Here is a 13481-nt window from a genome sequence, read left to right as displayed (position 1 = left end):
GCAGGTGCAAATAAAAACCGTGGCCACCATTTCTTTGGGTGTGTGTGTGTGTGTGTGTGTGTGTGTGTGTGTGTGTGTGTGTGTGTGTGTGTGTGTGTGTGTGTGTGTGTGTGTGTGTGTGTGTGTGTGTGTGTGTGTGTGGTGTGTGTGTGGTGCCAGTCTGTTAAGTAGAAACTGTCTAAGTGCCCTGTGTTCATTGTACATTACATCTCTTTATTCGGATAACTCTGCTCTTTGTGTGCTCCACTCCCCGATTATTTATAAATAAACCCCCGTGTTAAATGTACCAGCTCATTTTCTGTGCTTTCTCCCATTGGTCCAGCATGGTGCGTATTGAGAACTATTAAGGCCGTTTGGGCCGGTAAGTTGTCATTGGGTCCGGCGTGGCTTTGGTAACTTCCGCTCAGTTACGCCGGATCCGAGTCGGTACCTGCGACTCGGTTCGGACAAAGTCGGCCGAGGGTGTGATTTCCCCGGTAATTTGACAACGTGGGTACCTGGGTATATTGAAATTAGGCAATTAACCCGACCCCACACCGTCAAAATATTGGCAACCACGGTCCACTAAGGGACCCATGACCTTTTTGGAGTTATCCAAGGGTTACAACCTTGCAATTCCAGGTGTTTGGTGGAGACGACCCTACTGCTCCACCTAGTGGTCGTTATCGCTGCTGAACCCTGGCCCACAACACTATCACTGTCTACTCTGCTGAATAATTCATCCACACTTATTTTTGCCGATACCCTCCATGATCTTAAGCATCTCGATAATATCTCCTCGTAACCCCCTCCTCTCTCGTGTATAAAGCCCTGTCTCCTTCAGCCGCTCCTCATAGCTGAGTCTAGCTCGGCCCGGAATCAATCTAGTTGCCCTACACTGAACCCTCTCTATAGCATTTATGTCCTTCATGAGTTGTGGTGACCAAAACTGCGCAAAATATTCTAGATGTCACCCTCACTAAATTCCTATACAATGTTAACACCACCTCTTTTGATTTATAGATGATCCCTCTCCGAATACAACCTAAAACCCTCTTTGCCTGGCACTGTGCTGTCTGTTACCTGTAGCATCTATAAAAGGCTTTGGGCCAAGCTTTCCCGGATAGGGAGGTGACTGAGGATGATAATTGTGTCGCAGGCTCAATACCGTTATCAACCCACTTCATGCAATAATGAAATGAAGTCACATGACTTTTTCCAGCGAACACTCTTCCCACTATAGGAGGCATTTCCTCTGTACGAGGAAAACGCGTGAAATGAGGAACTCGAATGCGCACGCGCACTGCCCTTGTTTCTGACCACACCCGAGGAGAGCACGTTCAGGTATTTGGTGAATATATTCAAGCAATATTCTCTATAATGCAACATATGATGCATAAAAATGTGTGTGATAATCGTGATTAAGATCGCTGATGAGTTTTACTAACTTTGTTTTGGAATGGTATCCAAAGTTGAACTGTGGCACCAAATGCAATGGCGAGCATTTCTTCAAACTCTTAGAAACACCATAAACTAGCATTATTTATGTCAATGTGTGTGTGTGTGTGTGTGTGTGTGTGTATATATATATATATATATATATATATATATATATATATATATATATATATATATATATATATATATATATATATGTATATATATAACAAGAAATCCAGTGTAACAGATGATACACTGCTCGACAACTGCCTCATCAACTGGAGCCCACAGTCTTCATCCTTTCGGGTCGTTTTCCAGGACTGACTGTGGACAGCCCCAGCAATGCTTATTGCACCACTGGCAGGTGTCGGCTTACTTTGACATAGTCTATAACTGGTCTCTCTTCTGCGAGAGCAAGGCAAATGCACTCTCAGCTGCGAATTGCATTTCCTTTGTTGTCATCTTCACCATCAAATGTGTGGCTCAAATGTGTAGCAAATGTGTATGTGTACAGTGTATGTATATATATATATATATATATATATATATATATATATATATATATATATATATATATATATATATATATATATATATATATATATATGTACTTTATACATAATGTTACGGCCAGGGGTTCATTGTCAGGTCAAGCCAGATTAGATCTGTGACTTGCTGCAGAAACCATGTAAACCTGTATTAACCTGTATCATGGTCGAGTTGTCGGTGACTAAACCGTCTCCCCCCACCAGGTATCCTGGTGAGCAGGGTGTATGGATATGGACACCCAGCAAGATTAAAACAAAATCTGTCAAAGGGTGGAGGAGCTCCTTGTGAGGCAATGGACATCTATTATATATCTTGCCCCCAACTTTGTCTGCGGATGTCCTCCTGCAGTTGGGTACACCTTTCTAGGAGGTTGGTGGCAGGATTTGCACTCTAACCACTGTAAAACGCTTCATTCCTCAAAACCCACAAACGCAAAGAAAACTTAAAACCCATTCCATGGGAGTATCTCCTGTGTTGCTGCCCTTCGCAGGGCAGCTCAATGGATGACGGGATTGGGGCAAAGCTTTTGGGACCCCCATTCCTTGATGAGAGGAGGACAACCATGGAGTAAACTTCCTGGGTCAGATTTCGGTGGTGTGTGGTGGAGTGGTGCTGAGGTGTCATCCACCAAACGGCGGTCTCATTGGGTTAACCTCAGACGGTCCCTTCGGGTGAGTACCTGGAATGGCCTATCTCTAAGAGGGGATGCGGAGATGGCAAGTGACCCAGACTTCACCGGTTTAATCCATTGTGTTCCTGAAAACCCGCAGACCCGTTGTAGGGTGGTCAAAACCCGCATTGGATGGAAAATTCGATCAATTTTAAAAACAATGTTTTGCTTAAATTCCACCCATAAGGATTGACACACAGACGAATAGACCTGGGATGCGTAAAGATATAAAGTTTCTTTAAGAATGCTTGCAAGGTGGCTGAAGCACTCAAGCAAGCATTCCATTCAACACTGTTGATGAGTAACGGCTGGCTTGGCAAGCAATAGCAAGCTTATTGATAATTGACACACCTCTGGAGTTACCAAGCAACTATAGTTTCGTTGGAGTGCTTGCTTGAGTGCTGAAGCCACTTGGCAAGCACTCTACAAGTTGATTGGTAATGCAACACACACACACACACACACACACACACACACACACACACACACACACACACACACACACACACACACACACACACACACACACACACACACACACACACACACACACACACACATTTTAAGGATATTTTCCCTGCTGGAGCAGGGGTTAGCCTTGTGGGCCCAATGACAATCATTGTTCCCTTTTAGAGACAATGTTTTTGTGGCCGAATGCCCTTCCTGATGCCAACCCTTTAGTCGCCTCTTACGACATGTAGGGATACGGTGTACCTATTCTAACCGGGGCACACACCGGGACCAGTACACTGGTACTCATTTCGCTGACCTTGAAAGGATGATAGGCTGAGTCAACCCCACCTGGTGTTAATTGAGCAGCGAATGTGGCTCAAACTCAGGACCCCAGGATCCCAAGCCAGCCACCCAAACCACTAAGCCAACACCATGCTTATCACTTCCGATATCACGTCTAATAAATAAGTAAATAAATCAAGAACCCGGTTTTGATTCCGACCAACCCGTTTTTTGTCACCTACAACTTGCCATGTATGAGGATGGTCATGTCTCTGTTATCTGAGCTCAAGCGTTTGAACATCGGTATTGCAGCACTCTCCGAGGTGCGGAGAACGGATAGTGGCGAGATCATGGTGGGTGGTTACACCAACTATTAGTCTGGTTGCTCTGATAGTTACCATGCCCAAGGAGTTGCTGTAGCTTAGTCCAATCAGCTGATTCCAATGATAATCGAGGTAACACCAGTCAACGAGCATAATAGGAGACGAAGGATTCATCACTCCTTGAATGTCGTTTCCCTGGTCTTTGTGTATGCACCGATTGTGGCGAGTGATTTCACCGTGAAGGAGACATTCTATGCTGCACTCGAGTCTGTGGTTGATCAGTGCCCCAGGTGAGAAACTCTTCTCGTCTTTGGGGATTTCAATGCATCAACTGGAACTGATAGGGATGGTTATGAGACGTGTGTTGGTCCCCATGGGTCTGGAACTGTGAACCAGAATAGCACTAAGTTCCTTGACTTTGCAAGAAGTCATGGACTTAGGGTGGCTGGTTCATGGTTTCACCACCCACAGGCTCATCACTGGACTTGGTATTCCAACGCTGGCGGTGTGGCAAAGGAGATTCGCAATGTACACGTTGATGGTCACTGGAGCATGATCCAGAACTGCAGGGTCTACTGGAGTGCTTCTTTCCTCAATACTGACCACAGGTTTGTTGAAGCAACTCTGAAGTTGCAGCTTAAAACCGTGAGAATAGTACCATCCCAGCCGAGGCTGGATGTTGGCAATCTCAAGGATGAGAGGGTAACTGAGGAGTTTGCGAACAGGCTGTCAGAATTTGGGGGGTCTGGGTGCTTTAGGGAATCCTGAAGAGTTGTGGAGTGTCTTCCAGACCACCATCCTTGATGTTGCCGGTGGATGTCTTGGAACTCACCATTGGCTGAAGAAAAATTTTGTCTCTCAAGGGACACTGGATACAATTGACCAGATTCGCAGGGCCAGGCTTAATGGCAGAGCTGAGCTTCTCAGGGAGTTGAGGCATAAAACTGTACGTGCGCTGTGGGTGGACATGGAGGTCTATGTGCGAGAAATCTGTGAGGGAGTAGAGCATCACCTGTGGCCAAGTGATTCTCGTCTGCTTGCAGGGGAGTTTGAGCATTGCGTTCCTCCAAGCCCATCCCTTGGTATACTGCAGTTAGAGCGGAGGGTGGTGGGCTCTTGACAGAGGAGTCTGAAGTGAAGGCCCGCTGGGCTGTACCACTGTACTTTGAGCTGGGCTGTACTTTGAGTTTCTGTTCCTGGCTGACCCTAACCAGCTATCGAGTTGCATGTCAGTGGTGTCACTGTCCCTATTGTTGACCCTCCAATCAACTGTGATCCACCTTCATTTGTGGAAACAAATTGCTGCGGTGAACCGGTTGAAATGGGATAAGGTTCCTTGGATCTGTGACATCCATGCTGAAGTTTTCAAGGCTGGTCATTGCATGCAGTTCTGTGCTCTGCCTGGAACACAGGCATCATCCCAACTGACTGGAAGAGGGGCATTGTTGTCCCTCTCTGGAAAGGGATGGGTGATTGCTCGGACTGTAACTACCAAGGAATGACGCTGCTCTCAGTGCCGGGCAAGGTCTTTGCTCAGATAATTATTTATAGGGTTTCCCACCATCTGCTTGAGCACCAGCACCCAGAGCAGTCGGGTTTTACACCAAAGAGGTCAACAATTGACCATATTCTTGCTTTTCAGGTCCTCACCGAACGCAGATGAGAGTTTTGACAGGGGTTGCTTGCAGCCTATGTTGATCTCTGCAAAGCGTTAGATTCAGTGAATTAGGATACCCTCTGGAGGATTCTTGGTTTTTGTGGGGTGTCACCAAAACTGATCAATCTGATATCTGAACTATACTCTGGTACTGAGAGTGCTGTGAAATATAGTGATACCATCTCTGACTTATTTTCAGTTGTTACTGGAGTTCATCAGTGGTGTGTACTTGCCCCCACACTTTTCAGCACTTATACTAACTGGATTCTGGGGAGATTGTTGGAGAGATCAAGCTGCAGTGCATCGTTTTGGAATCTAAAGATCTCTGACCTTGATTTCACAGACGATGCAGTCATCTTTGCAGAGACTCTGGATATGCATTTGGGGGCTCTCGAGGTGCTGAATGAGGAGACTAAGCCGCTGGGATTATGGGTTTCCTGGGTCGAAACTAAGATCCAGTCTTTCATTGACATATTGGATGCTGCTGTCTTGTATCTACCTGTTTGTGGGGTGTTGAGGTCACGGAGAGGTTCACTTCCCTTGGCAGTGATAATCATGTCTCCGTTGGCTGTGACCCAGAGGTCAATAGACGTCTGGATCAGGCCTGAGGAGTCATGCATTCACTGGATCATGGGGTGTAGCGCTGTCAGTATCTGTGCAGGAAGACAAAAGTCTGAGTCTTTAGGTCCTTGGTGCTTCCGGTCTTGCTCAACGGATGTGAGACTTGGACTCTGACCAGGGATCTGAGACTGAGACTTAATTATTTTGGGGCATGTCTCTGGCGAATCCTTGGCTATCGTTGGTCAGTCTTTGTGTCCAACGAGCGGTTGCTGAGAGAGATTCAAATGAGATAATCCATGAGCTGTGTTTTATCTTTAGTCTGTGAGAATGAGATCGTTGGTGTTGACTGTGTCCAATGGGGATCAGCGGAGTGCTCGTCACACTCCTCATGTTTCGATTTTCCCGCTGGTCACTTCATGTGCCTTCTGATTTAACGGTTTGCATGAGTCGGAGCAATTGTCTGGGTAGCAAATGGATGGTTGTTCTGTGTGGATTATGCAGTTTTACCATGTGAGACATAATCCACAGCGATGCTCACCATAACAGTCAGGAGGTGCGTCTGATGTATAAATAATGAATGTGGTCATCATTGGTTAGATATTTATCGGTATTATTGGTATACCATCCTGATGGGGGCAAATAAGCCTGAAATCTGGATTGGTGTTTCCGTTTGATGTTTAACTGATGATGACCATATAATCTTTGTCTCTTTGACAAAGTCTCAGACCTGGTCTGTTTTTTGGTTTCAGACCAGGTCACTCCACCCTGGATATGCTGCTTCTGCTCTCCCATCAATGGATGGAGGTCCTCAATGCCAGACAAGAAATCTGAGCCGTATCCCTGGACATATCACGTGCTTTTGACACAGTCTGGCACCCTGCCCTACTCACCAAACTCTCTTCCCATGGTATCCAAGGCCATCTTCACTCATGTCTCGCAAAAATCCTCTCCTGTCGCAGTCAACGTGTGGCCCTAAATGGAGTTCTTTCATCCCCTCTTCCTGTCCAGGCTGGAGTTCCTCAAGGTAGCGTTCTGTGCCCTGTTCTTTTTCTGCTTTTCATCAATGATCTCTCCGACTCTCTGGAAAATCCTCTATATCTCTTTGTTGATGACTCCACCCTCTGCCGTATCTGTCATCCCTCAGACCGGCAAGCAGCAGCTTCTTCGCTCGCTGCAGATCTGGATAAAATCACAAACTGGTCCAACACGTGGAACATGTCTTTCAATCCAGACAAATCTCACACTCTCACTATGTCTCTTTGAAAGGACCGTTTAGAAAACCCCCCCATCCACTTTCTCAACAATCCTCTGGAAGAAGTCTTTTCTTTCAAGCTTCTGGGTCTCACTATCTGCCATGACCTTTCCTGGGAAAGCCACATTTCCAACCTCGCCTCCAAAGCCAGTCGCCGAGTGGGAATCCTCCGTCGTGCAAGGTCCTTCCTCGGCCCTCGAGCTGCTGACCACTTACAAAGCTTTTGTCCGTAGCCTGATGGAGTACTGCTCTCCCCTCTGGGCTGGTGCTCCTGCCTCCCACCTTTCTCAGCTTCACGCTGTCGAATCCAAGGCATTTAGCATCATCGGCATCTCTCGCAATGAGTCTTTGGGTGTCTCACTCAATCACCACAGGTTGGTCGGTGGTCTTTCTGTCTTCTACCGTCTCCTCTCCAGCCTTGCCCCCCCCCTGCTCTTTCTGCGATTTGTCCCCACCACATTTCCACAGGGCGCTCAAGGTCCGCCAACAACCCCCTTCTGGTAAAACTACCAAAATCATGAATCACTGCTCACCTTCACTCTTTTATTCCTCTTTTTTCCCGCCTTTAGAATAAACTCCCTCACTCTATTCTTTCCCATTCTTCCCTCCAGGCTTTCAAAACAGCTGTTCACCACCACCTCTTATGATCCCCCATCCAAATCCTCGATCTTTTCTACCCCCGATAATCCACCCAAGCCCACCTCCTTCAAATTCCCTACTTTCCTTCCTGAAAGTTCCTGTAATGTCCATCTTCTCTTCCCCATGTTCCTCGTCCCATCCCTCTCCCTTCCACAGATCTCCTAATGTGTCTGTTCCCCACTGTTTTGTCCCTCCCACTCCCGCTCCTCTTGTCTCATGCCCCCCCTTGATGTGCGTTGTGTGTTAGCTCTCATACGAGCCTCGACAAGGTATACAAAAAAAAAAAAGTCACCGGCCCAAAGTCTCTGTGTTGGAGGCGACGCTTTGGTGTGGACTGTGTCCATTGGGGATAAGCGGAGTGCTCGTCACACTCCTCGTGTATGTGTATCTATATATGTATAGTTGTGTACTGGTCAGATTAATACCGACCTGGATGGATAGCAGAACGGCTTAAACTTGGAGGTGACCAGCTGAAATCCTTGGAGACTTTGGCGTGCGTGGGATGGAGGGCGGTGAAGGCGTTTACTAGAGGACTTCACCAGTCCGATAGCACATGGGTTTATTTTCGAACCCACAACGAATGGTCGAACACAAGTGAATTGAACAAATGATGGTTTAATGAACATAAATCAATGATTTATAATGAAAATAATTAAACGAATGATAATGAAAATATATCAAAGAATGAGGTAATGAAAAGTGAGGTAAGACGAAACCCTCATTTGAGATGTCTCCACTCGGTCACAAACACAGACAAGGGGAAAGATAAAAATAAAACAATTCCTCCCTTGAAGCCAGTTCTCAGCTTTATGTCCAAAGATAATCTTTTGGAGCCTCACAGTCATTGAGCCTCGAAGCTACTGTGCGGGAAACGCACAAAAAAATGGCGCGAAGTCGCTCTTTGCAGTCACGTACGTGAGGTAATTCGCATGGACAGTCTTCAACGCCAGGGCCCACAAATCGCCGTCCAGTTTCTTCTCACGATCGAATGCCGACACCACTCCTCTCTCAACACAAGGCCCGCTCACAGCAAAGGGCGCCGCCTTTTTCCTTGATCATACAACAAGGCGATGGCTGAAGCTCCGAGAAAAGGCCAAGAGATGTACTCTTCTTCTTCTCTCCTTCTCCTGAAAGCGTGCAAACTTCATGACCCAGCCAATCAGACAATGGTGAACATCTTATTTCAGCACATGAACAAATTTGCACCAGCATGACAACGAGAATCGGGCAGCTTTTTTGTCCTTCTGAGAAGAGCAAGTGAGAGGCCCTTCTCTTCCAACCACTGTCTTCACTCAATCTTGGTCCCTCTCTTCGTCACACTGACCAATCATCAGCCTCGGGGGTGTGGCCTGTCGGTTATTATTCCTCAGACGCATAGTTTTGGTCTGTCGGTTATTGTTGTTGTCGTAAAAACGTGTATGTAAAATTGCCAGCTTTGTAAATGCAAAAACGTTGGAAAAGGTCACTGGGGGAAATCACATATTGGGAGAAACTAGCTTTAAACCCTGCAGAGTTAACACAGCCCCCCCCCCCCCCCCGTGTGGTGGCACATGACAATGTTAAGCTCACAGTTTGCCCTATTTAATTTACATAGAGATGTCTTCGACCTGTCCACGGACCATGCCACACTGTACAAGCCTACTTTTACTATGAAATTCCTCCATCGACCATATATATATATATATATATATATATATATATATATATATATATATATATATATATACATATATACATATATATATATATATATATATACATATATACATATAGTTGCGAATTCGCACCCGCCGGCGTGCGAACGGCCGCGTCACTCGAATCGCGACCGTGTCACCCACTGGACGGACAATTCAGTCGTGACCCTCCGGGAACTATCGCCGGAGCCAGTCACGGGTGGGCCTTTCGACCTCACCACAATCGTGCCAATCGGCCACCCGCGTAGGATAGAGTTGTTCGCTAAACTCGACCTACCTAAGTACCCACGCGGATGGTAAACTGGGAGATCGTACCTCGCCGCAGGTCGACTACGGACACTAACCGCTTAAGCGGTCCGTTCCGTGCTACAGTGATAACCGAGCGGTGTTATCGTCGGCCTCGGCGGTTCTGATTAATTACCGGGTGTATTAAGCCCACTACGAACCCTTTACGTGAAGCAGGATGGAGGGTCAAGAAAGAAAAGTCGAAGCGAAACGGGAAAACAGTTCACACAAAGCACATTTATTTCCCGGCACACGGCAAGCACACATATACAGCCAAACAGTCAAAATGCACATATAGCAACCAAAACAAAAGCAACAACGACGCAGAGTTACTACCTACTACGCGCACACACGGCAACACTTATACAGTTCTACTTTACAAACGGCGCCAACACACATTTACTCAAAAGCAAAGGAAAGAAGCCACCCTCAGAGACAAGGGGGCAGACAGGCCTGTAGGCCAATTGTGCGCGTGACCTGGAGGAGTGGCCAGGCCCGCGAGACCGGAGGGGTCCTACCCGCGTCCTCGTGACGCGTTGGCGGACGAGCCACAGGTGTGGCTGCGTGGCTGTGCCCCGACTCCGTGCTCCTTGCCGGGTCTCGTTGGCACGACGTTTGGAGTGGGGTGGGAACGGGGCCCCCTTTTTGCACTATCTCAGCGCGGGGGAAAGGGGGAATTGTTGGGGCCCTGGGGGAGGGAGATGGCTGGCTGGCTTGGGTCCTGCGATGAGCGATCCCACACCGCAGCCTCGTCGCCGACCTCCGTCCTTCTCGCCTCGGACCCGAGCTCCTTTGCCTCTTCCCGCAACTCTTCTCAGCCGACTCCAGAACCCAACTCGAAGACACACTGATCACTTCGCCACCCGACTCGACTCACTCTCCACCCGACTCAACTGACTCTCCACCCGACTCGACTCACTCTCCACCCAACTCGACTCTTCCTGCCACACCAATCACTTCGCCACCCGACTCGCCTGACTCTGCCACACCGATGACTCGACTCACTCTGCACCCGATTCGCCTTGCGCTCGCCGTTTTATAGGCCGGCAGCAGAAAACAATATTCAACGAGAATGGGCACTCGGTAGAGCACATACCTTCGCCTCCGCTACTTTTTTGTTCTTGGCATGAGAGTGGGGGGAACAGAACAGTGAACATTTTGGTGTTGGTTTCATGCAAATCGGTTTTGATTTGACCGTGTTATGACAAAAACCGCATATTTTGAAAGGTCGTGACCCCACTGACCTTTGACCCCCAACCGCTAACAAAGGTAATGATGTAATTGTGTCATGTCGCCCATCACAAGATTGGGCAATGAATTCTGAACATTTTGGCATCGGTTGCATGCCAATTAGATCAAAATTGACCGCGCTATGGTAAAAATACGAATTTGACCTTTCCGTGACCTTGACCTTTGACCCGATCGCTCCCAAAATCTAATCAAATGTTCCTTGGATAATAACCCATCATCCCACCAAATTTCAAGCGATTTGGTTTAATACTTTCCGAGTTATGCGAATAACAAACAAACACACACATATTCACAAATAAATAAATAAATAAATACACAGCGACCAATACATAACCTTTCACAGAATGCGAAGGTAAATATCCGGATCAGGATGACCTCGGCGGCGGAGCCACGCTCGCCAATTGGACGGAGGAAAAGTGGGCGTGAACCTCCCCTGATCCTAGAATTTGCATATATCGATTTCACACAGACGCGCCTGGAGGCGGGGCCAAGCCGCTCCGCGCTTGCTAATTGGACGGAGGGGAAGTGGGCGTGTTGCGTTTGTGATCCGAATTTTCCTCGGAAAGGCCGCTATTTGCGCTCGCGGCTCGGTGCGTATTGCTGAACGGGCCCAAGACAGCCCGACGCTCAGTGTTCACAGGTGGTGTGGGAATGGCCGTAGAAGGAGAGAGGTGAGGGTGGTGGAGGGTTTTCGGTGGTGGTTTGATGGTTATGATGCCGTTTGGGAATGACGATGATGCGATGTTTGCGGGATTGAGTTGTGAAGGTAAAGGTTGTGGCTGTTGGCGTTGTTGTTGGAGCGTGGTTGTAGTTGGTGACGATGGCTGGCGTGGTGGTTAAGGTGGTTGTTGTGTGATGGCGGTTGAGACGTGGTTGGTTCAAAAATAAAGAGAGAACAGAAAAACGGCTATCTCAAAGTGTCGCAGCCCGGATGAATCACATAAATTCCCTCTATACAACGGGTTTGGGGCTAACTACACATGTACTTAGAGATATCTCACCTACGGGCTCTTCATGGTGTAATGCGAATTTCCACAGCTGTAACAATATACATATACACACACACACATACACACACACACACACACACACACACACACACACACACACACACACACACACACACACACACACACACACACACACACACACACACACACACCCATTTTGTTGTGGTGATGGAAAAGACCCCCATTTGCACTCAGAGACATGTAGGATTTTCATCAGACAGATATTTATTTCGTTTATGTGAGATAGATTTCCTACCTTTTGTATGGAGGCATAGTTTGGGATGGAGATGCATCGTGAGTTCGAATGTTGAATTTATCTTTAATTTCCCTGTCTATCAATTCATCTTTTGATCCTTTTTTGGCTCCAGCTGCCCATCAATCTCTGGTGCCTCGCCATGTTCACTTTCAAACACGGTATTGCTGCATCTGAATCCACCTGTTTGTTCCTCGATCTAAAATCACTTCCCCCTTTCAATAACACATCCGAAACCATCCCCCTACCACGAACGTAATGAATTACCCCCATTACTTCAAAACAATGGACCAGAATTATCTGTTGACTCATAAAAATGATTCTTAATCGAACATGGAAAATAAATACTCATTCTTTTGATGCCATCAAAAACCCCCATTTGGGCACAATGGAGGCAATCATTAGTCCTGCAGTGGTCTCTTTGTTCTTTTTATTACTTGAAAAACAACACATTAAGAGCTCAAGGATAATTAATGCTGCAGCTGATGTCATTGTGCATATTCGTTCAAGCTGATGTCATCATGCGTTCCACATACAACAACAAGAAAAACCACACCTCTCTCGGTGGATGTGAAATAGCAGATCAGTTTGACCTCCATAGCGAGAGGATGCGAAACCGAATGAAGTTGGTTGCAGAAGGCAGAACAGCTAAATCTCGGGACAGAGTAAATGGTTTTAACCTCCATAGGAGAGTGGATGGCCATGGGGAGAATCTGAACAAGGAAGATTCAATCAGCCTTTACATGTGGATCAGCAAGTCCTCTCGCGCACCACACATTTTGATCCATCGTGTGTCCTGATCTGCCAAGCATTCGACACTCCATTTGCCCTGTCTGCAGGAAGGCTTTGTCTCACATGTGCCCTGTCTGTCTCAAAGGTCGAGTAAATCCACCACATGTCGCCCGCCAGGAGTGCTCTCGACACGTCTTATCCATCAAGAGTGCTCTCGACTCTGCTCTCGACTGTCATCTGCCCGGATTTTTGATTTGACTTGGTCTTATCAAGCTCTCCTTACCATGTGTGCTTTTGCCAAGCCTGTGCTCACGTCTGCTTGTTCGGGCAGCGAGAGCCACCAAGGGGAAGCTTGCCCGCTGCACCAGTCTACACGTGGTTACGAGCTTGCACGTTACACATTGTGCAAGTCTGCACACGGTATGAGCTTGCACACTGTGCAAGCCTGCAC

At 47.3% G+C, this 13481-nt stretch overlaps 1 protein-coding gene across 2 annotated transcripts in view; it reads left to right on the top strand.

The window, feature by feature from the left end:
- The first annotated feature begins 1202 nt into the window (after positions 1–1202).
- LOC147019026 (guanine nucleotide-binding protein G(i) subunit alpha-1-like) overlaps positions 1203–13481 on the top strand; it is an 82674-nt gene continuing 70395 nt past the window's right edge. The window contains exon 1 of one of the 2 annotated variants that reach the window (XM_085899197.1): positions 1203–1323. The gene's annotated coding sequence lies outside the window, so the exon portion shown is untranslated. Of the gene's footprint in view, positions 1324–2497; positions 2640–13481 lie in introns of those variants that run through there. The other variant, XM_085899198.1, reaches the window with a different exon arrangement.

This window comes from Eptatretus burgeri, chromosome 10 (assembly GCF_056783735.1).
Source record: "Eptatretus burgeri isolate ZD-2024b chromosome 10, Ebu_testis_v1, whole genome shotgun sequence".
Taxonomy (NCBI): Eukaryota; Metazoa; Chordata; class Myxini; order Myxiniformes; family Myxinidae; genus Eptatretus; species Eptatretus burgeri.
This window is presented reverse-complemented; position numbering and strand designations above follow the sequence as displayed.